Here is a 15,637-nt window from a genome sequence, read left to right on the forward strand (position 1 = left end):
ATGTCGTCGCATAATACATGTCGCATGCCATCGCATGGTGCATGTTGTCGCATGCCGTCGCATGGTGCATGTCGCATGCTGTCGCATGTTGCATGCAGCATGTCGTCGCATGGTGCATGTCGTCGCATGGTGCATGTTGCATGCCGTCGCATGGTGCATGCCGTCGCATGTCGTCGCATGGTGCATGTCGCCGCATGGTGCATGTCGCATGGCGTCGCATGGTGCATGTCGCATGCCTTCGCATGGTGCATGTCGCATGCCGTCGCATGGTGCATGTTGTTGCATGTCGTCGCATGGTGCATGTCGCATGCCGTCGCATGGTGCATGTCGCATGTTGTCGCATGGTGTATGCAGCATGTCATCGCATGGTGCATGTTGTCGCATGGTGCATGTAGCATGTCGTCGCATGGTGCATGTTGTCGCATGGTGCATGTCGTCGCATGGTGCATGTAGCATGTCGCATGTTGCATGCCGTCGCATGGTGCATGTAGCATGTCACATGTAGCATGTCGCATGCCGTTGCATGGTGCATGTTGTCGCATGGCGCATGTCGCCGCATGGTACATGTCGCATGTCGTCGCATGGTACATGTCGCATGCCGTCGCATGGTGCATGTCGCATGCCGTCGCATGGTGCATGTAGCATGTTGCATGGTGCATGTCGTCACATGGTGCATGTCGCATGCCGTCGCATGGTGCATGTCGCATGCCGTCGCATGTTGCATGCAGCATGTCGTCGCATGGTGCATGTCGTCGCATGGTGCATGTAGCATGCCGTCGCATGGTGCATGTTGTCGCATGTCGTCGCATGGTGCATGTCGCATGCCGTCGCATGGTGCATGTCGCATGCCGTCGCATGGTGCATGTCGCATGTTGTCGCATGGTGCATGCAGCATGTCGTCGCATGGTGCATGTCGTCGCATGGTGCATACAGCATGTAGTCGCATGGTGCATGTCGTCGCATGGTGCATGTCGTCGCATGGTGCATGTCGTCGCATGGTGCATGTCGTCGCATGGTGCATGTCGTCGCATGCAGCATGTCGTCGCATGGTGCATGTTGCATGTCGTCGCATGGTGCATGCAGCATGTAGTCGCATGGTGCATGTCGTCGAATGTCGCATGGCGCATGTTGTCTCTTGGTGCATGTCGTCGCATGGTGCATGTCGTCGCATGTTGTCGCATGGTGCATGTCGCATGCCGTCGCATGGTGCATGTCGTCGCATGGTGCATGTTGTCGCATGGTGCATGTAGCATGTCGTCGCATGCCGTCGCATGGTGCATGTTGTCGCATGGTGCATGTCGTCGCATGGTGCATGTAGCATGTCGCATGTTGCATGCCGTCGCATGGTGCATGTAGCATGTCACATGTAGCATGTCGTCGCATGGTGCATGTCGTCGCATGGCGCATGTCGTCGCATGGTACATGTCGCATGCCGTCGCATGGTGCATGTCGCATGGTGCATGTCGTCGCATGGTGCATGTTGTCGTATGCCGTCGCATGGTGCATGTCGCATGCCGTCGCATGTTGCATGCAGCATGTCGTCGCATGGTGCATGTCGTCGCATGGTGCATGTAGCATGCCATCGCATGGTGCATGTTGTCGCATGTCGTCGCATGGTGCATGTCGCATGCCGTCGCATGGTGCATGTCGCATGGTGCATGCAGCATGTCGTCGCATGGTGCATGTCGTCGCATGGTGCATGCAGCATGTCGTCGCATGGTGCATGTCGTTGCATGGTGCATGTCGTCGCATGGTGCATGTCGTCGCATGCAGCATGTCGTCGCATGGTGCATGTTGCATGTCGTTGCATGGTGCATATTGCATGTCGCATGGTGCATGCAGCATGTCGTCGCATGGTGCATGTCGTCGAATGTCGCATGGCGCATGTTGTCGCTTGGTGCATGTCGCCGCATGGTGCATGTCACATGTCGTCGCATGGTGCATGTCGTCGCATGTTGTTGCATGGTGCATGCAGCATGTCGTCGCATGGTGCTTGTCGTCGCATGGTGTGTGTTGTATGTATGTATGTACTGTGTATGTTTTTTTTTTTTACATTCAACACAGTAGCCGGATGATGGGACTACTACTGCCCCATCATTGGCTAATGTGTCACTTACTGTCAGTGTAGCAGGCAGAGCCCGATGGGACTTGTAGTCCCATCGGATGATGCCTTCACACACACACAGCGCCGGCGCGCGCGCACACACACGCACTGCCGGCACGCACACATACACAGCGCTGGCACGCGCACACACACATCGCCGGCACACACATCGCCGACACACACACATGCCGGCGGGCAGACCTCCGCACACGCCGGCGAGCAGAGCCCCGCACACGCCGGCGAGCAGAGCCCCGCACACGCCGGCGGGAAGAGCTCCGCACAAGCCGGCGGGCAGAGCCCCGCACACGCCGGCGGGCAGAGCCCCGCACACGCCGGCGAGCAGAGCCCCGCACACGCCGGCGGGAAGAGCCCCGCACACGCCGGCGGGAAGAGCCCCGCACAAGCCGGCGGGCAGAGCCCCGCACACGCCGGCGGGAAGAGCCCCGCACAAGCCGGGGGGCAGAGCCCCGCACACGCCGGCGGGCAGAGCCCCGCACACGCTGGCGGGCAGAGCCCCGCACACGCCGGCGGGAAGAGCCCCGCACACGCCGGCGGGAAGAGCCCCGCACACGCCTGCGGGCAGAGCCCCGCACACGCCGGCGGGCAGAGCCCCGCACACGCCGGTCCACAAAAACACCGGCGCCAGCGGGCAGACCCCCGGCGACCGCAGCACAGCCCCGGCGACCGCAGCACAGCCCCGTCCTCAGATCCCAGCAGTGAGCTGAGCACACACTGTCAGCCCCGCCCGCCACCAGCACAGCCCCGCAGGCAGCCCCCAGCACCGCCCACAGCCCAGTCACTCTTGCTGAGTGACTGCCTACTGTGTGGGCTGGTCACACCTGCTGCTGACGTCACGTCAATTTTCAGAGCCTGGAAATTGACGTGACGTCGGCGGAAATGAGCGGCGGCTGCAGTCTGGGGGTCATGTGACCCGGACACAGCAGCAGGAATAGCGCCGCTCACAGGCGAAAACGTCAACAGAAGGTAATGGCACAATTCATTAGGGGCCCCGGGGGGGTACATTGGGGGGTTAATTGAAAGTAGTGGACAACCCCTTTAACAAGTGAACACCGTGTCTATATATAAAAAAAAATACATTTTATACAAGGAATGTGCTCACCGCACAGGTGATGAGGAGGGGAATAAGCAGGTGCTGTCATGGGTGTTATGGACCTGGTGGTTAGGAGCACCCGGCACGACCTGATAGTTAAACTGACACAGGACAAGCTCTGGGATGTGGGAGCTCTGCTGACCGCAACCCCTAATCCTATCACAACAACTAGAAATAGCCGTGGAGCGTTCCTGACTCTCCCTAGACGCCTCTTCACAGCCTAAGAGCTAGCTAGCCCTAGAGATAGAAAATAAAGCCTACCTTGCCTCAGAGAAATTCCCCAAAGGAAAAGGCAGCCCCCCACATATATTGACTGTGAGTAAAGATGAAAGTCACAAACGCAGAAATGAAACAGGTTTCAGCAAAGGGAGGCCAGACTTACCAAACAGACAGAGGATAGGAAAGGTATCTTTGCGGTCAGCACAAAAAACTACAAAAGACCACGCAGAGTGTGCAAAAAGACCTCCGCACCGACTAACGGTGCGGAGATGCCACTCTGCATCCCAGAGCTTCCAGCTAGTAAGGCAAAATCATGATATCCAGCTGGACAAGTCAACAATGAACAAATAATAACTGGCAGGAACTTAGCTTCTGCTGGAGTAGACAGGTCACCAGAAAGATCCAAGAGCGAACTGAACAAATGCAAGAACATTGACAGCTGGCATGGAGTAACGATCTGAGTGGAGTTAAATAGAGCAGCCAACCAAAGGATAAATCACGTCACCTGTGGAAGGAACCTCAGAAGCAGCAGCTCCACTCACAGCCACCAGAGGGAGTCCATGGACAGAACTCGCCGAAGTACCATTCACGACCACAGGAGGGAGTTCGACAACAGAATTCACAACACATGGGCTCTGAGAAACACCGTTATCGGTGAGTAACTACGCTTTTCTCAGTCGCCCATGACAGCACTACCAGAGAGAATTGCAGAGATTATTGCTTAGGGAGGGACCACAGCCTACAGAACCCTTCTTCCAAAGGTTAGGTCAGATGAAGAGGCTAGGTCTAAGCAGTAGTGTCCAAAAAAGGTTGAAGGTGATGACCTTACAAAGCCGCCTTACAAATTTGATCTAATGGTACCTCCGACCTTTCGGCCCAGGAGGTACCTGCGGAACGGCGTTCCCGGTGGATGAGTACACCAAGGCTATCGCGTCTGTTACCCATCAAGCTATAGTGCCCTTAGAGGCTCTGAGTCCTTTCCTGGGTCCCTGGAAGCAGATAAAAAGAGACCCTTCCTTCCTATGCTGCTGGGTGGTTTCAATGTATTGGACTATACACCTTTTCACATCTAGTGTGTGGAATTTTTCTTCCTTCTTATTTCTAGGGTCTGGACAGAAGGAAGGAAGGATTATTTCCTGTGACCTATGGAATGTGGACGCAGCTTTTGGTAGATAGGCAGGATCTGTTTTTAGTATAACCTTATCGTCCAGGATTTGTGTAAAGGAAGGGTTTGCAGACAGGGCTTGGAGATCACATCCTACGGGCCAATGTCAGGGATATTAGATTAGGAGGGCCGTTTTAAGTGAAAGAATCTTAAGGGGTACTGATTCTATAGGCTCAAACGGGGATTCTGTTAAAGCTGACAAGACTAAGCTCAAATCCCAGGTTGGTAATCTACATATAGTTACATGTTTAGACCTTGCGGCTGCTCTGACAAACCGTATTACCCAAGGGTTGGCCGCTATGTTTTCACTGTATAATGCTCCTAGAGCTGCTATCTGTATTTTTAAAGTACTTACTGAAAGGCCTAGGTCTAACCCCTTTTGTAGAAATTCTAATATTTCAGAAACTGGGACCCCGTCTTGCAACCTTACCCTGGAGGAGGACAAATTTTTTTTCCAGGTTTTGCCATATATTTTTGTGGTCACAGGTTTTCTACTTTTCATTAGTGTAGACTAGTTTGTCAGAAAACCCTCTTTCCTTCAATAGTGACCTCTCAAATTCCATGCTGTCAGGTGGAGATTCTCTGATTGAGGGTGGAACACCGATCCCTGAGACAGGAGGTCCGGAAGATCCGGAAGAACCCAGGGATCGGTGATCGATAGCATCCTCAGCCATGAGAACCAGGCTCTTTTGTGCCAGAAGGGGGCTATTAGGATGAGTCTGGATCTGTCCTGCCTGATATTCCGCAGGACTGCTGGAATGAGGATAGTGGGAGGAAATGCATATGCAAGAGTGTGTCCAGGGAATTGTGAACGAATCTACAGCCTGAGGGTTCCCCCTGGAATCTAGGGAGCAGAAAGTTTCCACTTTTCTGTTGTGCACGTTGGCAAAGTGGTCTATTACAGGGATTCCCCACAGATCTGTAATTTTGTTGAAGATGCCCTGATTTAGAGACCATTCCCCTTGCTTTAGTTGGGTACGACTCAGGAAGTCCGCTTTCTGGTTCTCTACACCTTTTATATGTAGGGCCGATAGGGATACAAAGTTGTTTTGTACTAAGCTGAAAATTTCTGAGGCGGTTTTCATTAGTGTTTGAGACCTGGTCCCCCCCTGGTGGTTTAAGTAGGCTACTGCTACTCTGTTTTCCGAAAATACTCGGACATGATGCCCTTGTAGCTTGTTTAGGAAGAATAGTAATGTGTGATTTACGGCCCTCAGTTCTTTTTGGTTTGAGGAAGACTCGAGTTCCTGACTTGTCTATATCCCCTGAGCGACTCTGTTGTCCAGATGAGCCCCCCACCCTGTGGGACTTGCGTCTGTGGTAACTATCTGAGACACCTCTATCACCCAGGGAATCCCTTTTGACAGGTTGCTGGGATTTAACCACCAAGCTAGGGAATGAATAGTAAGCAAACGTAAGAGTTATGCGACCCTCTAACCGCCCCCTTAGTAGTTTCTGGTTCCTTAAGGTACCGTCACACTCAGCAACTTTGCAAAGAGAATGACAACAATTCATGACGTTGCAGCGTCCTGGATAGCGATCTCGTTGTGTTTCACACGCAGCAGCGATCTGGATCCCGCTGTGCCATCGCTGGTCGGAGCTAGAAGTCCAGAACTTTATTTCGTCGCCAGGTCGGCGTGTATCGTCATGTTTGACATCAAAAGCAACAACACCAGCAACGCGCATAGGGCCCCTAGATGTGTCGGATCGGTACACTCCGGCTGTTTGACATGGAGCTAACAACCAGCGAGAACAAGAAGTGAGTCGCCGTTACGTCACTGGATCTCTCCTGCATCGTTCTGGAGTTGCTGTGTTTGACGTCTCTACAGCGACCTAAACAGCGACGCTCCAGCGATCTAGTTTAGGTCGGCTCGTTGTCTATATTGCTGCAGCATCGCTGAGTGTGACGGTACCTTTAAAATGTCCCACTGGAGAGGTCTTGTGTGGAGCTGTGCCCACTGAACTGCTGGAAGGCAAGCCGAGAGGGACCCCATTAATGACATCGCCTTTCTTAGAGTCATGGTAGGGTTTGCGCGAGCTTCTGACACTAGATGTATTATCTTTTGTTTTTTCTTGACTGGAAGGCGACACACTTGAGAACTTGAGTCCAAGGTGAGACCCAAAAATTCTTGAACCCTGGTTGGTTCTAGTTTTGACTTTTGGAGGTTCACCAGCCAGCCTAATTTTTTTTAAAGTGTCTATCACTCTGTCGCATTGCTGACGGCAGAGTTCGGCCGAGTTGCTCACAATCAGAAAGTCGGCTACATATGGAATAATCAAGACGTCTTCCTCTCTCAGATGTGCCATCATTTCCGCTATCAGTTTGGTGAAAATGCGGGGTGCAATTGATATGCCAAAAGGAAAGAGCTCTGTATTGGTATTCCCTTATCTGTCCTTTTATGATTACTGCCAGTCTGAGGAATTTTTGAGAGTTCTTGTGGATGGGGACGTGATAATACGCGTCGCTGAGATATAAAACTATCATAAAACAGTTTGGAAACAGCTTTTTTATTGTTGACTTTATTGACTCCATATTGAATCTCTGGTTCTTTACATAAGTATTCAACTTCCGTCAGTTTATTATAGTCCGGAAGGTTCCGTCCGGTTTGGGAACCAGGAATAATGGGGAGTAAAATCCCTTCCCTCTCTCCAGAGGGGGGACTTCCTGGATGACAGCTTTGTCTATCAGTTTTAAGATTTCTAGTTCTAGAGCTTCTTGTTGTTGAAGACCTCAGCTGTGTTACCACATAGTTTCGGGGTTGGGGTGGAGGGGGTTGTGGGGGTATAGGGATAAAAATTCCATTCGAAGCCCTGCTCCTATTAAATTTAATATCCAAGGGCTGGTCGAAATTTTCTCCCAGGGCGGGAGGAATTGAGACAATTTCCCTCCCACCCTTGGGGAGAAGTCACTTGGGGGGGTTGTTTCTATCCCGTGGGGAATTACCGAAAAGGAACCCCCTGTCCTTTCTTTTCCCGTCATCCCATCGGTTCTGTTCCCTTGGTGGTATTCTCCTGAAAAACTTCCTATTCCGAAAGGGCCGCTTATTAAAACGTTGGGGCCAGGATGGGAAACCCTTTCTTTTTGTCACCCGCTTTTTCCAGGATATCGTCCAGAGTCTCTCCAAAAAGAAACTTGCCCTCACATGGATTTGAACAAAGTTTTTGCTTAGTTTGTAAATCCCCTGGCCAGCTCTTTAGCCATAAGGTTCTACGCGCTGCATTCGAAAGAGCTGCAGGTTTAGACGCTAATTTAATTGAGTTGGCCAATGAATCTGCCAAAAATGCCACGGCTCCTCTAATCATAGGGATAGACTATAAAATTTTATTTCTCAGCACCCCATCCCTAAGCTGTTTCTCTAAGTTATCAACCCAGATCATTAAGGATCGTGATGTGCAAGCAGCTGCTATGGCTGGTCTTAAGCATCCTCCTGCCGACTCCCAGGCCCCTTTAAGAAAAGTATCTGCTCTTTTATCAAGAGGATCTTTCAGGGTTCCCATATCCTCAAATGGTAATGCAAACTTTTTTGAGGCCTTAGCTACCGCAACGTCGAGTTTGGGGGCTTTATTCCACAAGACAGAAGCTCTTCAAACAGGTATTTTCTTTTAACCCCTTCATGACCCAGCCTATTTTGACCTTAATGACCTGGCCGTTTTTTGCAATTCTGACCAGTGTCCCTTTATGAGGTAATAATTCAGGAACGCTTCAACGAATCCTAGCGGTTCTGAGACTGTTTTTTCGTGACATATTGGGCTTCATGTTAGTGGTAAATTTAGGTCGATAATTTTTGCGTTTATTTGTGAAAAAAATGGAAATTTGGCTAAAATGTTGAAAATTTTGCAATTTTCAAATTTTATTCTGTTAAACGAGACAGTTATGTGACACAAAATAGTTAATAAATAACATTACCCACATGTCTACTTTACATCAGCGCAATTTTGGAAATAAAATTTTTTTTTTGCTAGGAAGTTATAAGGGTTAAAAGATGACCAGTGATTTCTCATTTTTACAGCACAATTTACAAAACCATTTTTTTTAGGGACCATCTCACATTTGAAGTCAGTTTGAAGGGTCTATATGGCTGAAAATACCCAAAAGTGACACCATTCTAAAAACTGTACCGCTCAAGGTGCTCAAAACCACATTCAAGAAGTTTATTAACCCTTCAGGTGCTTCACAGCAGCAGAAGCAACATGGAAGGAAAAAATGAACATTTAACTTTTTAGTCACAAAAATGATCTTTTAGCAACAATTTTTTTATTTTCCCAAGGGTAAAAACAAACTGGACCCCAAAAGTTATTGTACAATTTGTCCTGAGTTCGCCGACACCATATGTGGGGGGGAACTACTGTTTGGGCGCACGGCAGGGCTCGGAAGGGAAGGAGCGCCATTTGACTTTTTCAATGAAAAATTTACTCCAATCTTTAGCGGACACCATGTCGCGTTTGGAGAGCCCCTGTGTGTCTAAACATTGGAGCTCCCCCACAAGTGACCCCATTTTGGAAACTAGACCCCCCAAGGAACTTATCTAGATGCATAGTGAGCACTTTGAACCCCCAGGTGCTTCACAAATTGATCCGTAAAAACGAAAAAGTATTTTTTTTCACAAAAAATTTCTTTTAGCCTCAATTTGTTCATTTCCACATGGGCAACAGGATAAAATGGATCCTAAAATGTGTTGGGCAATTTCTCCTGAGTACAGTGATTCCTCACATGTGGGGGTAAACCACTGTTTGGGCACACGGCCGGGCTTGGAAGGGAAGGAGCGCCATTTGACTTTTTGAATGAAAAATTAGCTCCAATCGATAGTGGACACCATGTCGCGTTTGGAGAGCCCCTGTGTGCCTAAACATTTGAGCTCCCCCACATGTGACCCCATTTTGGAAACTAGACCTCCCATGGAACTAACCTAGATGTGCGGTGACCACTTTGAACCCCCAAGTGCTTCACAGTTTATAACGCAGAGCCATGAAAATAAAAAATCATTTTTCTTTCCTCAAAAATTATTTTTTAGCCCGCAATTTTTTATTTTCACAAGAGTAACAGGAGAAATTGGACCCCAAAAGTTGTTGTCCAGTTTGTCTGGAGTACGCTGATACCCCATATGTGGGGGGAACCACTGTTTGGGCACACGTCGGGGCTCAGAAGGGAAGTAGTGACGTTTTGGAATGCAGACTTTGATGGAATGGTCTGCGGGCATCATGTTACGTTTGCAGAGCCACTGATGTGCCTAAACAGTGGAAACCCCCCACAAGTGACCCCATTTTGAAAACTAGACCCCCCAAGGAACTTATCTAGATATGTGGTGAGCACTTTGAACCCCTAAGTGCTTCTCAGAAGTTTATAACGCAGAGCCGTGAAAATAAAAAAATAATTTTTCTTTCCTCAAGATGTTTTAGCAAGCAATTTTTTATTTTCACAAGGGTAACAGGAGAAATTGGACCCCAATAGTTGTTGCCCAGTTTGCACAGAGTATGCTGGTACCCCATATGTGGGGGTAAACCACTGTGTTGGCACACGTCGGGGCTCGGAAAGGAGGGAGCACCATTTGACTTTTTGAACGCAAGATTGGCTGGAATCAATTGTGGCGCCATGTTGCGTTTGGAGACCCCTGATGTGCCTAAACAGTGGAAACCCCTCAATTCTAACTCCAACACTAACCCCAACACACCCCTAACCCTAATCTCAACTCTAGCCATAACCCTAATGACAACTCTAACCCCAACACACCCTTAACCACAGCCCTAACCCCAACACACCCCTAACCCTAATCCCAACCCTAACCCTAATCCAAACCCTAACCCCAACACACCCCTAACCCTAACCACAAGCCTAATCTTAACCCCATTTCCAACCCTAGCCCTAATTCCAACCCTAAGGCTATGTGCCCACGTTGCGGATTCGTGTGAGATTTTTCCGCACTATTTTTGAAAAATCCGCAGGTAAAAGGCACTGCGTTTTACCTGCGGATTTATCGTGGATTTCCAGTGTTTTTTGTGCAGATTTCACCTGCGGATTCCTATTGAGGAACAGGTGTAAAACGCTGCGGAATCCGCACAAAGAATTGACATGCTGCGGAAAATACAGCACAGCGTTCCCGCGCGGTATTTTCAGCACCATGGGCACAGCGGATTTGGTTTTCCATAGGTTTACATGGAACTGTAAAGCTGATGGAAAACTGCTACGAATCCGCAGCACATGCTGCGGAAAAAACTGCGCGGAAACGCAGCGGTTTACATTCTGCACATTTCACTTTCTGCGGATTCCGCAGCGGTTTTACAACTGCTCCAATAGAAAACCGCAGTGAAATCCACAGAAAAACCGTGGTAAATCCGCAGCGGTTTTGCACTGCGGATTTATAAAAACCGCTGCGGAAAAATCCGCAGAGGACCAGAATACGTGTGCACATTCCCTAACCCTAGTTCTAACTGTAGTGTAAAAAAAAAAATATTTTCTTTATTTTATTATTGTCCCTACCTATGAGGGTGATAAAGAGGAGGTTTGTTTACGTTTTTTTTTATTTTGATCACTGAAAGGTTTTATCACAGTGATCAAAATGTACATGGAACGAATCTGCCAGTCGGCAGATTCGGCAGGCGCACTGCGCATGCGCCCGCCATTTTGGAAGATGGCGGCGCCCATGAAGAAGACAGACACCGGGAGCCTCGGTAAGTATGGGGGGGGGGGGGGGGGCATAGGAGCACGGGGGGAGCGGACAGGAGGACAGGGGAGCAAACAGGGCGACGGAGGGGAGCGGACCACAGAACGGAGGACTGGGGTGGAGATCGGTGGCGGGGGGGGGGCACATCAGTGTTTCCAGCCATGGCCGATGGTATTGCAGCATCGGCCATGGCTGGATTGTAATATTTTACCAGTTTTTTAGGTGAAGTATTACAAATCGCTCTGATTGGCTGTTGTAAGTGAAACTGCCAATCAGAGCGATCGTAGCCACGGGGGGGGGGAAGCCCCTGCAGATCGGGTGAAATTGGAGTTAACCCTTTCACCCGATCTGCAGGGACGCGATCCTTCCATGACGCCACATAGGCGTCATAGGTTGGATTGGCACTAACTTTAATGACGCCTACGTGGCGTCAAAGGTCGGGAAGGGGTTAATAGAGGGCACCGATGCATTTTTCCTTTCAGGTTTTTCCCACTTCTTTTTAATTAACGCTTGTATGTTTTCATTAAGGGGGAACACTTTACGCTTTTTTTGGCATAGCCCTCCAAACATGATATCCTGTAGTTTTATCAGGACGAGGGTCCAATACCCCCATTGTTGATCTTACTGCTTTTACGAGGCCGTCGACCTCATCTAGGGGGAAGCAATGACGACCTCCACTCTCATTATCCGAAGAAGAGAAGGAGGAGTCCTGTGTATCTGAGTTTTTACTCTCAGAGCTGGAAGAGTCAGAATTCCTATAAGGAATAGGTTGTTTCCTACTAGCTTTGTTTTCACCTTTAAGGGAGTTAAACACAGTCTCGATCTCTGATTTAATTACGGATCGTAACTCAGAGGCGAAGTTTGGGGTCTCCTCACAGAGTACTCGTTCTATACAGGAGTCACATAGCTTCTTATCCCAAGATTGTGGTAGAGCTTTCCCGCATAAGGGGCAGGTTCTGTGTTTTGTCTTCCCCTTTTTCTTCCTCGTCTAAGATAAATGGAGAAGGGGAACCCCAATTACAAAAAAGTGAACTTTCACGAAGATCACTCACCAATCTGACGCAGCCACAGGTACCGGTTCTGGAGGAGGGGTAGGATCCTGAGGCGTGTGATCCGTGGACAGTAGCTGGTTTACCACGCTAGAATTCTTGCTATGCTGCATGGAATGGCTACCAGACCGAGAACTCCGGTTGTCAGCAGTTGACTTCTTCTGTGCGTCCGACTTCGGCCGCTGATGATGGCGCTGCTGATCACTGTCTTCCACGGTACTACCTTGGGACGGCATGCAGCAATGAGCTTCCATGTGCACCTCTTTTGGCGCTTATTATCGGCCCCTCCCCCTGTGGCTGCATTATTGAGGAAGCGTTCACTTTTTTTTTTCCCCTACTCTACTGCGCATGCGCGCGCAGTCAGGGACGCGGAAATGATTTCGGTTCCGGGGCAGCGCCATCTTTGTGCACTCAGTCACTGCGCCGTCCCCAAACTGGAAGCTCTCTTACCACTTCCGGTGCGGCGCCATCTTGGAAGGCAGGCGTCCTGTGCACTATTCGGAGTGGCAGCTGTGCTTCCCCCCCGCTCCGGACCCATCGGTCGTAGCAGTGGTGGCTTCGGACACCGTACCAGCCATGGCAGGGGCCTCCCCGCTGGCAGAACCCGGACTGGCCGGCTCCAAATTCTTCGGTGATTTCAAGGTTCCGGTCTTTTAGCAGGTACCGTCCTAGAAGGTTTCCAGTCAGGGACAAGAAACCAAAACTGATGCAGGGGAGAGGTACCGCCATTTTATCCTGTAGGTTTCCTGTCCCTGAAGGGCGGATCCCCTCTCTGGTAGTGCTGTCATGGGCGACTGAGAAAACTAATAAATAACAAAACACACTCATACAGCTCTCAGGGGCGCCTGTTCCATAGGTCTTTTTCGTTATTGTCCAGCCACACCAAGGCATCATGCGGGGTCTAAAAGATATGCATCTCTCCTTTTGCAGGATAAAGCATGGAGCAGGGCATTTGATGTTTGTGTAAATATATATATATATATATATATATATATATATATATATAGCAAAAAAGAGGCAGCACTCCATATTAGCAGTGTTCTCAAGGCTTGAGAAAGGCTCAGTCCGAGCCAAAACGTCGCCCTGAACAGTGGGTTGATTAAATCCTGCACGTTTAACACTGCTAATATGGAGTGCTGCCTCTTTTTTGCCATATATTGAACCATTTGGATACATGGACTTATCCTGGGGCCCTGCACCTGAAGATAAGTAGACTGTGCTGTTCCCTTTTTTTCTCTCTCTCTATATACATCTATCTATTTATATACACACATAAAAATTGCTTGCTTTTTTGTATTTCTGCAAAAAAGTCAGGGTAAATGGAAGTTTTCTATCCATTAATAGATCTAAGTTCCCTGGCTTTTTTTTAGAATAGCGTCTGTTACAACAGTGCAGCATGCAGATGATGACTGGACGTGGGGGAGCACCTGGTTGAAGGAGTCTGCTGGGGACCCTGTGCAAAAACTGATAAGAATGCATCCTTTCCTCTGGTGTTATATAGCCACTTTTCAAAAAAATCCCACAGGATTTTCTGAGGACCCCCACCAGCCTTATATTATTTCTGCACATCCCATTTTCTAAATTGTTTATTTTATCCAACAGTAGGGAAGTGTTCTACACAGTTTTAACATCTCTAATGATTTGAGGCATTTTATCCTCCATGCATCCAACCCTCTCCTCCACTTTTTCATTTACTGTATTGGAGGTCCTGTTTAATGCAGTGAATATCCTTCATGCTGCCCATTTGTTCACTAATCGTTGCTAGACAAGGAGCCTGCTGCAAATACATCTCTCATAGTTGGTTCAGGGACATCATGCTTTGAGGGAGCACATAGCACAGACTTGCTCCCTTTGATCTGCAAGGGTGATCTTTCCTCAAATGATGTATGTGAGTGTCCGCACCATGTTACCATCTTGGAACTCTTTTTCCATCCCCAGTTGCTGCTCATTGCTATTGTGAGCATTCTCCTAGCTGGATTGTGCCTCAAGCCGCAGGGGAGTCACAGAGACTCTTGCAAAACGTTCTAGTCTTACAGCAGCATCTGCTGCTCTATCTGGGGCTGGAGTACCTTGTGTAGGAGCCATTTTGGGGGATTCATCTTCCTCAGCCGGGTCTCCTTCTCTCCCACTTTCCCGCTGCATGTCATGCTTTATCTCCTCAGTGATGTCCCTGGAACACAGACCGTAGTAAGAGGCAACAAACTGGTCAGTTCTGGGCTGCAGGAGTGCGTTTAAAGCCAAGGATTTCTCAGGATGGAAAGCAGGTGTGTCAAACACGTCTACACATGCTGTCCAGGCCACACCCCTGGTATGCGCCTTTTAAGAGGTCTTGGATGCTGGTTTCCCACCGTAAGAGGGAGTTTGTAGCAGTTTATGATAATTACTGGTCACTAATTCGCCATCGGGGTCTCTCTGGATGCAGACCTCGAGGAATGCCAAATGGGTGTTGCTAACTTCGTGAGTTAAATGCAACCCTAGTCATTGTTAAGTCCTTTTACAAACTTCTCAAGGGTTCCTAGGTGGCTCTCTGAGTAAAGGTACCGTCACACTGAACGATATCGCTAGCGATCCGTGACGTTGCAGCGTCCTGGCTAGCGATATCGTTGAGTTTGACACGCAGCAGCGATCAGGATCCTGCTGTGCCATCGTTGGTCGGCGCAGAAAGTCCAGAACTTTATTTCGTCGCTGGACTCCCGCAGACATCGCTGAATCGGCGTGGCCGCGCTTAGTAACCCGATGTTTATCCTGGTTACCAGCGCAAATGTAAAAAAAACAAACAAACACTACATACTTACATTCCGGTGTCTGTCCCCCGGCGCTGTGCTTCTCTGAACTGTGTAAGAGCCGGCCGGAAAGCAGAGCGGTGACGTCACCGCTGTGCTCTGCTTTCCGGCCGGCGCTCACACAGTGCAGGGAAGCTGACGCCGGGGTACAGACACCGGAATGTAAGTATGTAGTGTTTGGTTTTTTTTACGCTGGTAACCAGGATAAACATCGGGTTACTAAGCGCGGCCCTGCGCTTAGTAACCCGATGTTTACCCTGGTTACCCAGGGACTTCAGGATCGTTGGTCGCTGGAGAGCTGTCTGTGTGACAGCTCTCCAGCGACCAAACAGCGATCGGGATCGTTGTCTAGATCGCTGCAGCATCGCTAAATGTGACGGTACCTTAATGTGTGGTACCACTGCAATTTGTTTGTCTTTGCACGTGCACTTTATTGTCTTTATTTTAATATAATCCAAACACAGTATATTAGTTTTAATTTGCATTCCGATACGCTAGTCCTTACCTACATTTGTTTGGAAGTACCATCTGCTACTGCTAGAAATTA

Source organism: Ranitomeya imitator, chromosome 4 (genome assembly GCF_032444005.1).
Source record: "Ranitomeya imitator isolate aRanImi1 chromosome 4, aRanImi1.pri, whole genome shotgun sequence".
NCBI lineage: Eukaryota > Metazoa > Chordata > Amphibia > Anura > Dendrobatidae > Ranitomeya > Ranitomeya imitator.